This window comes from Salmo trutta, unplaced genomic scaffold, assembly GCF_901001165.1.
Source record: "Salmo trutta unplaced genomic scaffold, fSalTru1.1, whole genome shotgun sequence".
NCBI lineage: Eukaryota > Metazoa > Chordata > Actinopteri > Salmoniformes > Salmonidae > Salmo > Salmo trutta.
The window spans coordinates 9,668,367-9,684,407 of record NW_021822911.1 but is presented as its reverse complement, the minus strand read 5'-3'; the positions used below and the strand labels follow the sequence as shown (position 1 = coordinate 9,684,407).

The 16,041-nt window shown below is 40.2% G+C and overlaps 1 protein-coding gene and 1 long non-coding RNA gene across 2 annotated transcripts in view; both read right to left on the bottom strand.

The window, feature by feature from the left end:
- The window catches only part of LOC115186454 (zinc finger protein 271-like), a gene marked incomplete at its 3' end in the record, with an annotated part of 264,983 nt that overhangs the window by 107,787 nt on the left and 141,155 nt on the right, over positions 1–16,041 (bottom strand). The window lies entirely within an intron of this gene.
- LOC115186796 (uncharacterized) lies at positions 634–11,630 on the bottom strand. Its single transcript, XR_003875914.1, has 3 exons — positions 11,199–11,630; positions 8,172–8,315; positions 634–657 (listed from the first exon to the last, which is right to left on the bottom strand). It is a non-coding gene; the product is annotated as an uncharacterized LOC115186796 (long non-coding RNA).

The window sequence follows — 16,041 nt, the reverse complement described above, 5'->3', positions numbered from 1 at the left end:
ACACACACACACACGTGGAGGGAACGTTGTGTTTGTTTAATATTGTTTTAGGACTATGAAAATGGAATAAAGGATTAGCCTATGGATTATGAAAACAACCAAAAGAAATGGGAAAATGGGAGAGGAGAAATGACTAGAGACAGTGTTGTTTAACTCACTGACCATGACCCATGAGTTCTTCTTACCTTTGTTCAGTAGAAAAGTCTCCCTCTCTAAACCATAACAGACAGACAGACAGACAGACAGACAGACAGACAGACAGACAGACAGACAGACAGACAGACAGACAGACAGACAGACAGACAGACAGACAGACAGACAGACAGACAGACAGACAGACAGACAGAGACAGAGACAGAGACAGACAGACCGTGAGGGAATGTTGTGTTTAATTAATATTGTTTTAGGACTATGAAAATGGACTAAAGGATTAACCTATGGATTATGAAAACAACCAAAAGAAATGTGAAAATGGGAGAGGAGAAATGACTAGAGACAGTGTTGTTTAACTCACTGACCATGACCCATGAGTTCTTCTTACCTTTGTTCAGTAGAAAAGTCTCCCTCTCTAAAGTATATAAGAGGATCCATAGACTGGTCACTCTTCATGGACACACAGCTGGGTACAGGGAGGCTGGTCTCTCCTGCTTGATTGGTCTTCAACACAACAGAGACAAACATTACATCTCTCATCTACTCTGATCTCAGATGGGAAACATAAGAAGAGTTTCATTCCAAAACGCTATATATAACTTTTCAGAAATGTTCGTAAATGAGCTTTTATTTTTTAAAAGAAATTATGAAAGAGATTGGTGTGTTTTTCACTATCTAATTATGACATGGTGTTGTTCAATGACAGACATGAATTTGTTTATAAACTATCACATGACGGTTTCATTTTAGAGAGTCAAATGTTTTCTTTGCTCAATGCTATATATCTGCCTCACTCTCAGAGAAATCAGTAGTACTGCTAGGTTTTACATAGTAATAATATATATCTGCCTCACTCTCAGAGAAATCAGTAGTACTGCTAGGTTTTACACAGTAATAATATATATCTGCCTCACTCTCAGAGAAATCAGTAGTACTGCTAGGTTTAATACAGTAATAATATGTATCTGCCTCTCAGAGAAATCAGTAGTACTGCTAGGTTTAATACAGTAATAATATATATCTGCCTCACTCTCAGAGAAATCAGTAGTACTGCTAGGTTTAACACAGTAATAATATATATCTGCCTCACTCTCAGAGAAATCAGTAGTACTGCTAGGTTTTATACAGTAATAATATATATCTGCCTCACTCTCAGAGAAATCAGTAGTACTGCTAGGTTTTACACAGTAATAATATATATCTGCCTCACTCTCAGAGAAATCAGTAGTACTGCTAGGTTTTATACAGTAATAATATATATCTGCCTCACTCTCAGAGAAATCAGTAGTACTGCTAGGTTTTATACAGTAATAATATATATCTGCCTCACTCTCAGAGAAATCAGTAGTACTGTGAGGTTTTATACAATAATAATATATATCTGCCTCTCAGAGAAATCAGTAGTACTGCTAGGTTTAACACAGTAATAGTATATATCTGCCTCTCTCTCAGAGAAATCAGTAGTACTGCTAGGTTTTATACAGTAATAATATATATCTGCCTCACTCTCAGAGAAATCAGTAGTACTGCTAGGTTTAACACAGTCAAATGTAACCGCCCGGCACGATTCGGTCTTATTTTAGAAACATTTTCAAATGTGTTTTTTACACTGGATACATTTAGAGACTCAGGGCTAGAAAATGGTATATCATACAAAACAGTTGATGAACAATGGGAAAGTAATTCTTCTTTGAACGTTGATGAACTTGTAACCTCATTTCTGAGAAAATGGCCTTTGAATATTTTGGTACCTACTGGAGAGCTCTTCTTTGTCTACAGGGCTGTTACTTTGGCTGATAATGTCTCCCATCTAATAAATAGTTTTTCATATATATAATTAACTAAATATATTATGTTTTTGGTTTCGTCAGTTTCATTGTTTATTATGCAATAAATTGTTATTTTATGGTTGTAAGTTGTAAAATTAACTAGAAAATATTCAATTTTGCAATTCTGAGAAATTACTACTTTAGTAAGGAATTACACATTATTCAATATTACTGCAGTTTCTAAATCATTTCATTAGATGGCAGCATAACACCACGAATGACTTATCAGAAGATTAGTTTAGTTTTCTCCCTGGATACACCACCACTCCCCCTCACAGGAGAACTCCGGTGTGAGATTCTTTCTGTCCCTTTCCACACTGCTAACGCAAGAGGAAGGACTGAAAAAGCATTTAACAGATTACTGTTTAGTAATATAATGATGATTCATGTTTATTATTACCTGTTTTTATGCTCATGTTTGAAATTATACTTCATTAATATAACGATTATCAATAAGCCTGAACATTAATTCAGTCACCTCTAGTTGAGAAAAATGTATTTTCCCAGTACATTCATTGTCAAATTCATCAACCAGCATCAACACGCGATGCCTTCTCGCGCATGAAGTCAGCTTCATGCGCGAGAAGGAGATATATAGCTAACTAAAGTAATGATTGGCCATTTTAGAAAATCATGGGACATATAGTCTGTGATTGCATGTTATTTTATGTCAATCATATTGCTGCTTGTATCCTACAACTGATGCTTCATGGTCTTATGCTGCCATCTATTGGAAATATTTAGCAATTAAAAGTCAGTCATTCACAGACAGACATTAGTGAGACACCTGAGAAGAAAAAAAAACATTGTTAATTCCTTAGATCAGTCTCAAACCTGCCCTGTCTATCCCACGCCAATTGCTGGACATTCACAAAGAGGTTACTAGGTCTCCCAGTTCAAACCACATTTGAAAAATAAAAACACATGTGGCTTGTTGTGTGCCTTGCAATAATAAATATTAGAAAAAAACTAATAACAAAATAAAAACAGCAAAAGGCTTAGACAGGTTTGATTAACAAAATAATCAACATGCTGTTTGGTACTATACTTGTATTTACTAACATAATATTATTACTAAAATAGTTTCTAAAAGTGTTCTATGCTACCCTACCCTAGAATTAGGGTTAGGGGTTAAGGCTAAAATAGGTTATACGTAGGGTTAGAATTTCTGTACAGCACTTTGTGACATCTGCTGATGTAAAAAGGGCTTCATAAATACATTTTATTGATTGTTAGGTTTAAGGGTTTTAAGGCTAAAAACGTTATGGGTTTATAGCTCTCTACCTCCTCCCTGTGGTCTTCTGTGGGTACTACATAACTCATTCACCACACTTGCAAGGCTCAACTGCGTCAGATCTACAAATCAATGAGCTAGACCTATCCATTTGGGTTGTAACTCAGTGAACCTGTGCAGCATTTGCTCAATTCAATGCCTACAAACGAAGATTTCGATGCATATCAAATTACCCAGTAGCCATTCAGAAACAATAACTCCTCAAAAAAAGTGTTATGTCTTAATTACATTTTTTATTATGTCTGTATAAATCGGCCACATCTTGAAAAAGAGGGCAGGGACATGTGTTCTGTTTAGGTTGTATACATTTTTCTGAAAACAAAATTGGTTAACTATGACCAGAAAATGCTTAACGTTTGATCGGTTTGCGCCAGCCATCACTAGTACTGTGGGTCACCACAACGTGTACCCAGGTGAAGTGTGCACCAAGTAGCTGTGATAATATTAGTAATAATACTAATAATAATACTTGAGGTCAGCCTACAATGTTAACGCAGGCAGGTCTCATTGATAACAATAGCGAAGCTGGCATTGTGACGCAGAACAATGGGCAATGGTATAGAACGTTCAGAATGTCAGGTGGTGCCACGGTGCTCAATTAAACTAATAGGAGCTGGAAGGGTGAAAAATGACCTAAAATAAGGCCTGTTTTTTCGCTATAACTTCATAACTAGGGACACAAGGTAATATTATGAAACTGGGCTCCATGGCGGATGCAATGAACTAGTTTTTATCAGAAAAAAAGCATTGTTAAAGATGTCATGTGTCCAGACTACTTGAGGCGTCACGATTTTTTTTTTCAAAACTTCGGTCATTGGACACAGAGGGGTTAAACACTAAAGTTACCGTCCATCTAGTGAAAAGAGGAGAACCGGACAGAGGTAGCCAGCATCCGTCAACGAGAGAGACGGAAGCCTTCCATGGGATTTAACTGGTGGATGAAACAACCAGGGAGCTCCATCGGTCCACAAGTAATGCGGGCAGCTAGTGATGATGTAGTGGTAGCTAGGAAAAATGAGGATGCTGCTGGTAGAGTAGCTAGCTTACCTAGCTGTACTGACTAGCTTGGCTAGCTAGCAGGTCGTTCGTCTGTCCCTCGTCTCGAGGATGAGGACGAATCCAGTGAACCACAAAATGAAACAAGGATAGAGAGTGAAAAGGATCTGGCTACACTCATACTGTCCCTGACCGTAAAGCAAAAGATAATTGAACAATAAACTTGGCGTCTCAACAATGTAGCGAACTCCGTCGTTTTCCCCAAGATCACCTCAGCCCACTCTGCACGTAACCTGACAATATCCTTGGTGCCACACCGGACGTGGACGCGGGCAGTTCCAGAACGCAGACATGAGCAGTGCAACACAATCAACTAAACCCAGTCTTTACAGTGGGTTACATTAGTAATATTGTGTCCCATCTACTGGCAGATATTTAGGACCTCAGCAGGTATCTGGATAATAGCCTCATGAGCTGTCCTAACCAGTTAAGAGGTACCAGCAGGTATCTGGATAATAACCTCATGAGCTGTCCTAACCAGTTAAGAGGTACCATCAGGTATCTGGATAATAGCCTCATGAGCTGTCCTAACCAGTTAAGAGGCACCAGCAGGTATCTGGATAATAGCCTCATGAGCTGTCCTAACCAGTTAAGAGGTACCAGCAGGTATCTGGATAATAGCCTCATGAGCTGTCCTAACCAGTTAAGAGGTACCAGCAGGTATCTGGATAATAACCTCATGAGCTGTCCTAACCAGTTAAGAGGAACCAGCAGGTATCTGGATAATAACCTCATGAGCTGTCCTAACCAGTTAAGAGGTACCAGCAGGTATCTGGATAATAGCCTCATGAGCTGTCCTAACCAGTTAAGAGGTACCAGCAGGTATCTGGATAATAGAAACATGAGCTGTCCTAACCAGTTAAGAGGTACCAGCAGGTATCTGTATAATAACCTCATGAGCTGTCCTAACCAGTTAAGAGGTACCAGCAGGTATCTGAATAATAGAAACATGCAGCCAGTCAGTGGTTCCTGTGCCACATGTAATTGCTTTGGAGCAGTGGCAACCTGTTATTCAAGGCAGATTTTTTTAATTTTTTAAATTTATTTCACCTTTGTTTAACCAGGTAGGCTAGTTGAGAACAAGTTCTCATTTACAACTGCGACCTGGCCAAGAAAAAGGCAAAGCAGTGTGACACAGACAACAACACAGATTTACACATGGAATAAACAAACATACAGTCAATAATACAGCATAAAAAGTATATATACAGTGTGTGCAAATGAGGTAAGATAAAGGAGGTAAGGCAATAAATAGACCATGGTGACGAAGTAATTATAATATACCAAATAAACACTGGAGTAATTGATGTGCAGAAGATGAATGTGCAAGTAGAGATTTACAGTGAGGGAAAAAAGTATTTGATCTCCTGCTGATTTTGTACGTTTGCCCAATGGCAAAGAAATTATCAGTCTATAATTTTAATGGAAGGTTTATTTGAACAGTGAGAGACAGAATAACAACAAAAAAATCCAGAAAAACGCATGTCAAAAATGTTGTAAATTGATTTGCATTTTAATGAGGGAAATAAGTATTTGACCCCTCTGCAAACATGACTTAGTACTTGGTGGCAAAACCCTTGTTGGCAATCACAGAGGTCAGACGTTTCTTGTAGTTGGCCACCAGGTTTGCACACATCTCAGGAGGGATTTTGTCCCACTCCTCTTTGCAGATCTTCTCCAAGTCATTAAGGTTTGACGTTTGGCAACTCGAACTTTCAGCTCCATCCACAGATTTTATATGGGATTAAGGTCTGGAGACTGGCTAGGCCACTCCAGGACCTTAATGTGCTTCTTCTTGAGCCACTCCTTTGTTGCCTTGGCCATGTGTTTTGGGTCATTGTCATGCTGGAATACCCATCCACAACCCATTTTCAATGCCCTGGCTGAGGGAAGGAGGTTCTTTCCCAAGATTTGACGGTACATGGCCCCGTCCATCGTCCCTTTGATGCGGTGAAGTTGTCCTGTCCCCTTAGCAGAAAAACACCCCCAAAGCATAATGTTTCCACCTTCATGTTTGACGGTGGGGATGGTGTTCTTGGGGTCATAAGCAGCATTCCTCCTCCTCCAAACACGGCGAGTTGAGTTGATGCCAAAGAGCTCCATTTTGGTCTCATCTGACCACAACACTTTCACCCAGTTGTCCTCTGAATCATTCAGATGTTCATTGGCAAACTTCAGACGGGCATGTATAGGTGCTTTCTTGAGCAGGGGGACCTTGCGGGCGCTGCAGGATTTCAGTCCTTCACGGTGTAGTGTGTTACCAATTGATTTCTTGGTGACTATGGTCCCAGCTGCCTTGAGATCATTGACAAGATCCTCCCATGTAGTTCTGGGCTGATTCCTCACCGTTCTCATGATCATTGCAACTCCACGAGGTGAGATCTTGCATGGAGCCCCAGGCCGAGGGATATTGACAGTTCTTTTGTGTTTCTTCCATTTACGAATAATCGCACCAACTGTTGTCACCTTCTCACCAAGCTGCTTGGCGATGGTCTTGTAGCCCATTCCAGTCTTGTGTAGGTCTACAATCTTGTCCCTGACATCCTTGGAGAGCTCTTTGGTCTTGGCCATGGTGGAGAGTTTGGAATCTGATTGATTGATTGCTTCCGTGGACAGGTGTCTTTTATACAGGTAACAAACTGAGATTAGGAGCACTCCCTTTAAGAGTGTGCTCCTAATCTCAGCTCGTTACCTGTATAAAAGACACCTGGGAGCCAGAAATCTTTCTGATTGAGACGGGGTCAAATACTTATTTCTCTCATTAATATGCAAATCAATTTATAACATTTTTGACATGCGTTTTTCTGGATTTTTTTGTTGTTATATAAAAGATGACTGCTATGGTGTGTGGGCATCCACACCCCCTCCCAAAATGGCTGCTGTGCCATTTCTTCCCCATGCATTACTTGACTGTTCAAATAAACCTACCATTAAAATGATAGACTGATCATTTCTTTGTCAGTGGGCAAATGTACAAAATCAGCAGGGGATCAAATACTGTTTTCCCTCACTGTATGGAGTGTGCCACTCTCCTTATTTTTATAGCTTATAATTTATTAGCCATTAGTCAGAACTTCCACGTAAAAAAATAAAAATCTTTGGGTGTGCGCCAGCTCATGTGTTTTATTGGAAATACTATTGGAACCATTTCCCTGTTTGACCGCTAGGTGTTATGGGTATTATAACACCTCCACTGTGGGGCTCTATAAAACTATTGGAACCATTTCCCTGTTTGACCGCTAGGTGTTATGGGTATTATGACACCTCCACTGTGGGGCTCTATAAAACTATTGGAACCATTTCCCTGTTTGACCGCTAGGTGTTATGGGTATTATAACACCTCCACTGTGGGGCTCTATAAAACTATTGGAACCATTTCCCTGTTTGACCGCTAGGTGTTATGGGTATTATAACACCTCCACTGTGGGGCTCTATAAAACTATTGGAACCATTTCCCTGTTTGACCACTAGGTGTTATGGGAATTATGACACCTCCACTGTGGGGCTCTATAAAACTATTGGAACCATTTCCCTGTTTGACCGCTAGGTGTTATGGGTATTATAACACCTCCACTGTGAGGCTCTATAACACAAATGAAATGTGAGAATCTGGTGAATGCAGAATCTAGAGAATGCAACAATATTTGTTTCATCTTGCTGTGATGTTCTCAGTAAAATGTCATAAGCTAAAATCTATGAATTTAAAATCTTAGAACAGTAATATTTTACACACTCATAAGCCTCCATTTCTGATGAAAAAACACAAATGTGAAAAAATGGTGGATATAGCATTTTGTGTATAAACTCTTCATAAATTCTTTAAAAAATTGTCATCTCACCTCTTAGATTTGGTGCCATGTTCCCCAGAGACACTCCTTTTCGAGGCAGGGCCCCCCTCCTCTCTCTCCCCAGAGAGACTCATTTTAGAGACAGGACCCCCCTCCTCTCTCTCCCCAGAGAGACTCATTTTAGAGACAGGACCCCTGTAAACAGAGATCCAGCATGTTGGTTGTGGTTAACACAGTGACAACTAAACAGAGATCCAGCATGTTGGTTGTGGTTAACACAGTGACAACTAAACAGAGATCCAGCATGTTGGTTGTGGTTAACACAGTGACAACTAAACAGAGATCCAGCATGTTGGTTGTGGTTAACACAGTGACAACTAAACAGAGATCCAGCATGTTGGTTGTGGTTAACACAGTAACAACTAAACAGAGATCCAGCATGTTGGTTGTGGTCAACACAGTAACAACTAAACAGAGATCCAGCATGTTGGTTGTGGTTAACACAGTGACAACTAAACAAAGATCCAGCATGTTGGTTGTGGTTAACACAGTGACAACTAAACAGAGATCCAGCATGTTGGTTGTGGTCAACACAGTGACAACTAAACAGAGATCCAGCATGTTGGTTGTGGTTAACACAGTGACAACTAAACAGAGATCCAGCATGTTGGTTGTGGTTAACACAGTGACAACTAAACAGAGATCCAGCATGTTGGTTGTGGTTAACACAGTGACAACTAAACAGAGATCCAGCATGTTGGTTGTGGTTAACACAGTGACAACTAAACAGAGATCCAGCATGTTGGTTGTGGTCAACACAGTGACGTCCTAAACAGAGATCCAACATGTTGGTTGTGGTTAACACAGTGACAACTAAACAGAGATCCAGCATGTTGGTTGTGGTTAACACAGTGACAACTAAACAGAGATCCAGCATGTTGGTTGTGGTTAACACAGTGACAACTAAACATAGATCCAGCATGTTGGTTGTGGTTAACACAGTGACAACTAAACAGAGATCCAGCATGTTGGTTGTGGTTAACACAGTGACAACTAAACAGAGATCCAGCATGTTGGTTGTGGTTAACACAGTGACAACTAAACAGAGATCCAGCATGTTGGTTGTGGTTAACACAGTGACAACTAAACAGAGATCCAGCATGTTGGTTGTGGTCAACACAGTGACAACTAAACAGAGATCCAGCATGTTGGTTGTGGTTAACACAGTGACAACTAAACAGAGATCCAGCATGTTGGTTGTGGTTAACACAGTGACAACTAAACAGAGATCCAGCATGTTGGTTGTGGTTAACACAGTGACAACTAAACAGAGATCCAGCATGTTGGTTGTGGTCAACACAGTAACAACTAAACAGAGATCCAGCATGTTGGTTGTGGTTAACACAGTGACAACTAAACAGAGATCCAGCATGTTGATTGTGGTTAACACAGTGACAACTAGTTCTTGACTGTCAATTGTTCTCATTTATTCATTATCTCTTAGAGAAATAAAACATTTACTAACAGACATAGAAACAGTCAGGTGATTTAATGCATCACATGAACATGTAGTTGTGACATTTCATCTCCATGGTAACTGTCAATAATAATAATAAGTCACTGTTTGTTAAGGTAGTTATAGACAGAACAGCAACAATAATAATAATAATAATAATAATAATAAGTCTCTGTTTGTTAAGGTAGTTATAGACAGTACAGCAACAATAATAATAATAACTATAATAATATTAATAATAATAATAAGTCACTGTTTGTTAAGGTAGTTATAGACAGAACAACAACAATAATAATAATCATAATAATAATAAGTCACTGTTTGTTAAGGTAGTTATAGACAGAACAACAACAATACCAATAACAATAATAATAATAATAATAATAATAATAATAAGTCACTGTTTGTTAAGGTAGTTATAGACAGAACAGCAACAATAATAATAATAATAATAATAATAAGTCACTGTTTGTTAAGGTAGTTATAGACAGAACAACAACAATAATAATAATAATGATAATAACAACAATAATAATAATAATAATAATAATAATAATAATAATAATAAGTCACTGTTTGTTAAGGTAGTTATAGACAGAACAACAACAATAATAATAATAATAATAATAAGTCACTGTTTGTTAAGGTAGTTATAGACAGTACAGCAACAATAATAATAATAATGATAATAATAATAATAAGTCACTGTTTGTTAAGGTAGTTATAGACAGAACAACAACAATAATAGTAATAATAATAATAATAAGTCACTGTTTGTTAAGGTAGTTATAGACAGTACAGCAACAATAATAATAATAATAATAATAAGTCACTGTTTGTTAAGGTAGTTATAGACAGTACAGCAACAATAATAATAATAATAATAAGAATAAGTCACTGTTTGTTAAGGTAGTTATAGACAGAACAACAACAATAATAATAATAATAATAATAATAAGTCACTGTTTGTTAAGGTAGTTATAGACAGTACAGCAACAATAACAATAATAATAATAATAATATTAATAATAATAATAAGTCACTGTTTGTTAAGGTAGTTATAGACAGTACAACAACAATAATAATAATAATAATAATAAGTAGGACAGAGAATGTACTGTATATAACCTACATATCATAGATGACCAGTCTAAACCTGTTCAGATCAGTTCACATAATGTTATAGTCCAGTAGCAGGACAGAGAATGTACTGTATATAACCTACATATCATAGATGACCAGTCTAAACCTGTTCAGATCAACATAATGTTATAGTCCTACCAGTAGCAGGACAGAGAATGTACTGTATATAACCTACATATCATAGATGACCAGTCTAAACCTGTTCAGATCAGTTCACATAAACTATCAGTAGCAGGACTGACCACCTACAAATCAGTTTTCAGTCTAAATACCAGAGCATGTTGCCTAGACCTGATATGTTCACAACATTTCCTACAGAGACCTTCAGGTCTGTCAGCATGATAAAGGATCATATCTCAAGCTTTGTCTGACCACAACCTAACTTTATAATAGTTATATTTAGCCTACAGTAGACTTACCAGTCTGCCCGTCTTTCCTTCAAATCAACACATTTATCCCACTTCTAATGTTGTTGACAAATGTTTGCGATAGTTTCAACAGCCGTTTTGAAACTGCGTAGGCTTCAAACACGCTTTTAATTTCCTATGAGGAAATCACATAACTTCAGTCACGGGATGTGGACGACTGGTTTTCTTGCAGAGGAAGTAGCCTCTATTACAATCTCCAAAAGCCTTTTTAAATCTCAAATACAATACAAGTTTAAAATTAACTGCATTGCAGCAACGTTGTCCTGCAACAGGATGATCAAATTAAGATCCTACATTTGTACAGAGATTGTCTTTATCTGAATAAGGCAGTTTATTAAGTTATTAGCAATGATGGTGCAACTGTCAGCTGCTGTAAACCTCTGTGATTGGATGTTATGACCCCCATCTAAACAGTTTCTTTCCTTATGCTGTGGCCCTCAATAACTGGCCATCTGGCCCATAGAGACTAAAGGACTATGCTGCACACCGCAAAAAGCCATCTCTAAACTGGGGGAAGGAATTGGGAAGGCTGAAAGATAACAGTGAATATGACACATGGATGACGGTAGAAAGATAACAGTGAATATGAGACATGGGGGAATGTAGAAAGATAACAGTGAATATGAGACATGGGGGAAGGTAGAAAGATAACAGTGAATATGAGACATGGGGGAAGGTAGAAAGATAACAGTGAATATGAGACATGGGGGAAGGTAGAAAGATAACAGTGAATATGAGACATGGGGGAAGGTAGGAAGATAACAGTGAATATGAGACATGGGGGAAGGTAGGAAGATAACAGTGAATTTGACTGCATACATGTTTTCTCCTTCTTATAGTGTTCTTACAAAGCTGTGTTCTGTGGTTTATCAGCTGGTTTACTGAAACTGTCACGTCTCCTCCAGCTCCCCCCCCCCCTCGCGCGTGAAGGCGCCAGGTTGCCCTGCATCACGCACTCCTATCATCCATTACGCACACCTGCTTTCCCTCGTCACGCACATCAGCGTTATTGGACTCACCTGGACTCCCTCATCACCTGGTTATTTCCTCCCCTATATTTGTCAGTTCCCTGCTCTGTTCCCTGCTGCTGTATTCATTGTTTTTGTCTGTTACTCGTTTTCTGACGCTGTTCCTGTCTCGTTCCATATTAAGTGTTTGACTCCCCGTACCTGCTTTTGTCTCTCCAGCGTCATCCCATGTGACAGAATCTCTGGTTAGTAGAAGGTGAAGACAATGAATGATCTCAGTTCCTTAAACTATTCAGCTTTAACCAGTATTGCCCATGTTGCCATGGAGACAAATGATGTGCCCAAAAAACTAATAACTTTCAGTCAACAGTCTCTTCTGTGTAGCTTCACTCCGTAGCCCACATACTAGTCTGTCTCTGATAATGTCATTTACAACACCATTCAACTCACAGTGTTCTGATAGTTTCTTTAATGCAGCAGCAAACATTGGTACAATTCAATAAAGATGAGACGGGAGACAGGAATCAGATCAACCATTTATCTGGAACGTGAACATCACAACACATACAAACCCCCATGATGCTCTGCGGCACAATTCCAATACACGGCAAATACATAATACATAAGTAAATGGACACTAAACAAAACTCAGAGGACTTTAAATGTTTAGTTATAGAAAGTAGGGCCATGGGATAGGGTCAGAAAGGTCAGTATGTTTGATAACTGGTTACAGAGGTGACATAACAAGCATAAGGTCCATTATAACACAGTGAAGTAGAGGTGGGAGATAAAAGCAGACATGGACAGTGAGCCGGTGTGAGGAGGTCAGGGGTCAAACACTAGATCAGGACAGGTAGAAATGGCAGGGCTGGAAATAGACAGAGACACATTCTGATCATGGCAAGACAAATCTCCTTCGCACAGAGAGGATCAGGCTGTTGATTGTGGCCTGTGGAATGTTGTCCCACTCCTCTTCACTGGCTGTGTGAAGTTGCTGGATATTGGTGGGAATTGGAACACGCTGTCGTACACGTCTATCCAGAGCATCCCAAACATGCTTAATGGGTGACATGTCTGGTGAGTACTCAGGCCATGGAAGAACATTTTTTTTCAGCTTCCAGGAATTGTGTTCAGCAACATCGGGCCCGTGCATTATCATGCTGTAACATGAGGTGATTGGTGTGGATGAATGGCACGACAATGGGATCTCATCACGGTATCTCTGTGCATTCAAATTGCCATCGATTAAATGCACTTGTGTTTGTTGTCCGAAGCTTATGCCCATTCCATAACCTCACCACCACCATAGGGCACTCTGTTCACAAAGTTGACATCAGCAAACCGCTCGCCCACATGATGCCGTACATGTGGTCTGCTTTTTTTAGGCCGGTTGGACGTACTGCCAAATTCTATAAACCAACGTTCAAGGTGATTTTGAGAAATTAGCTTTAAATTTTCTAGCAACATCTCTGTTGCACATTCCTGCAGTCAACATGCCAACTGCACAGTCCCTCAAAACAGAGACATCTCTGGTATTGTGTTATGTGAAAAAACTGCACATTTTAGAGTGGCCTTTTATTGCCCTCAGCACAAGGTGCACCTGTGTAATGATCATGCTGTTTAATCAGATTGTTGATATGCCACAGCCTGTCAGGTGGTGGATTATCTTGGCAAAGAACAAATGATCACTAACAGGGATGTAAAGACATTTGTGCACAACATTTGACAGAAATAAGCTTTTGTGTGTATGGAACATTTCTGGGATCTTTTATTTCAGCTCATGAAACATGGGACCAACACTTTACATGATGCCTTTATATTTTAATTCAGTGTATTTACAGGAATAAGCTGGCCCAAACTGGTGTGTGTGTGTCATGTGTGTGTTGGTCCAGTGTGTGTGTGTGTGTCTAGTGTGTGTGTGTGTGTGTGTGTGTGTGTGTGTGGGTCCAGTGTGTGTGTGTTTCCAGTGTGTGTGTGTGTCGGTCCAGTGTATGTGGGTCCAGTGTGTGTGTGTGTGTGTGTATGTGTGTGTGTGTGTGTGTGTGTGTGTGTGTGTGTGTGGTGTGAGAGAGAGTGTGTGTGTGTGTCCTGTGTGTCCACTTTGTGTGTGTATGTGTGTGTGTGTCCTGTGTGTGTGTGTGTGTGTGTGTGTGTGTGTGTGTGTGTGTGAGAGTGTGTGTGTGTGTGAGAGTGTGCGTGTGTGTGTCCTGTGTGTGTGTCCAGTTTGTGTGTCCAGTGTGTGTGTCCAGTGTGTGTGCCTGTCCGTGTGTGTGTGTGTGTGTGTCCAGTGTGTGTGTCCATTGTGTGTGTGTGTGTCCTGTATTTGTGTGTCCAGTGTGTGGGACCAGTGTGTGTGTGTGTGTGTGTGTGTGTGTGTGTGTGTGTGTGCCCTGTTTGTCCGGTGTGTCTGTGTGTGTCAAGAATGTGTGTGTCAGTGCGTGTGTGTGTGTTTCCAGTGTGTGCGTGTGTGCCCTGTTTGTCCGGTGTGTGTGTGTGTGTCAAGAATGTGTGTGTCAGTGTGTGTGTGTGTGTTTTTCTGTCCAGTGAGTGTGTGTGTGTCTCTGTCCAGTGTGCATGTGTGCCCTGTGTGTGTGTGTGGTCTGTGTGTGTGTGTGTGTGTGTGTGTGTGTGCCCTGTCTGTGTGTCCAGTGTGAATGTGTGTGTGTGTGTGTGTGTGTGTCGGTGTGTGTGTGTGTGTGTGTGTCCAGTGGGTGTGTGTGTGTGTGTGTCCACTGTGTGTGTCCTGTGTGTGTGTGTCCTGTGTGTGTGTGTGTCCTGTGTGTGTGCCCTGTGTGTGCGTGTGGTCTGTGTGTGAAGAGTCCCACATTTCTGAGGTTCGGCAGTGGCCTGAAGGTATGTTAGGTTCAGGAGTGGGTTGCTGAGGTCCGAGTCTGATGGTTTTCAGGGTGGGCCCCTGTGGCCCCCCTCCCAGCAGTGTCTGTATGGGATAGGACTGTAGTCAGAAGGTTTTCAGGGTGGGCCCCTGTGCCCCACCTCCCAGCAGTGTCTGTATGGGATAGGACTGTAGTCAGAAGGTTTTCAGGGTGGGCCCATATGGCCCCCCTCCCAGCAGTGTCTTCTCTCTTCAACTGCTGACCTCATCTGGAGTTGAGTTCCACATCCCTCATTGTCCTGGTACCATAGCAACTGGCCTGCCCTATCAGGAACTGAAACCAGACGTGACCCTTTGCCTCCTTCCTTAGAAATATGAATTTTCACCAGTAACATGTTTGAACAGAATATGATCTTTCTGCACTTCCCCTTGTCTCACTCAGTAACTTTCCATCCCCAACGTTCCTCTTCACCCTTCACTGAGCCCTTAACATCTCCATGTATTATTCAGAATGTGATTCAGATTGTTGTGTAATTGTGAGTTGTAATGGAGTCCTTGTTCTCAATGGGACTGCTAAAACAGATAGATAAAGGTGTTAATAAATAAATGCATTCAGCACTAACAGCTCTGAGTGTCTTTCCATCCCCAAAGTTCCTCTTCACCCTTCACTGAGCCCCTTAACATCTCCATGTATTATTCAGAATGTGATTCAGATTGTTGTGTAATTGTGAGTTGTAATGGAGTCCTTGTTCTCAATGGGACTGCTAAAACAGATAGATAAAGGTGTTAATAAATAAATGCATTCAGCACTAACAGCTCTGAGTGTCTTTCCATCCCCAAAGTTCCTCTTCACCCTTCACTGAGCCCTTAACATCTCCGTGTATTATTCAGAATGTGATTCAGATTGTTGTGTAATTGTGAGTTGTAATGGAGTCCTTGTTCTCAATGGGACTGCTAAAACAGATAGATAAAGGTGTTAATAAATAAATGCATTCAGCACTAACAGCTCTGAGTGTCTTTCCATCCCCAAAGT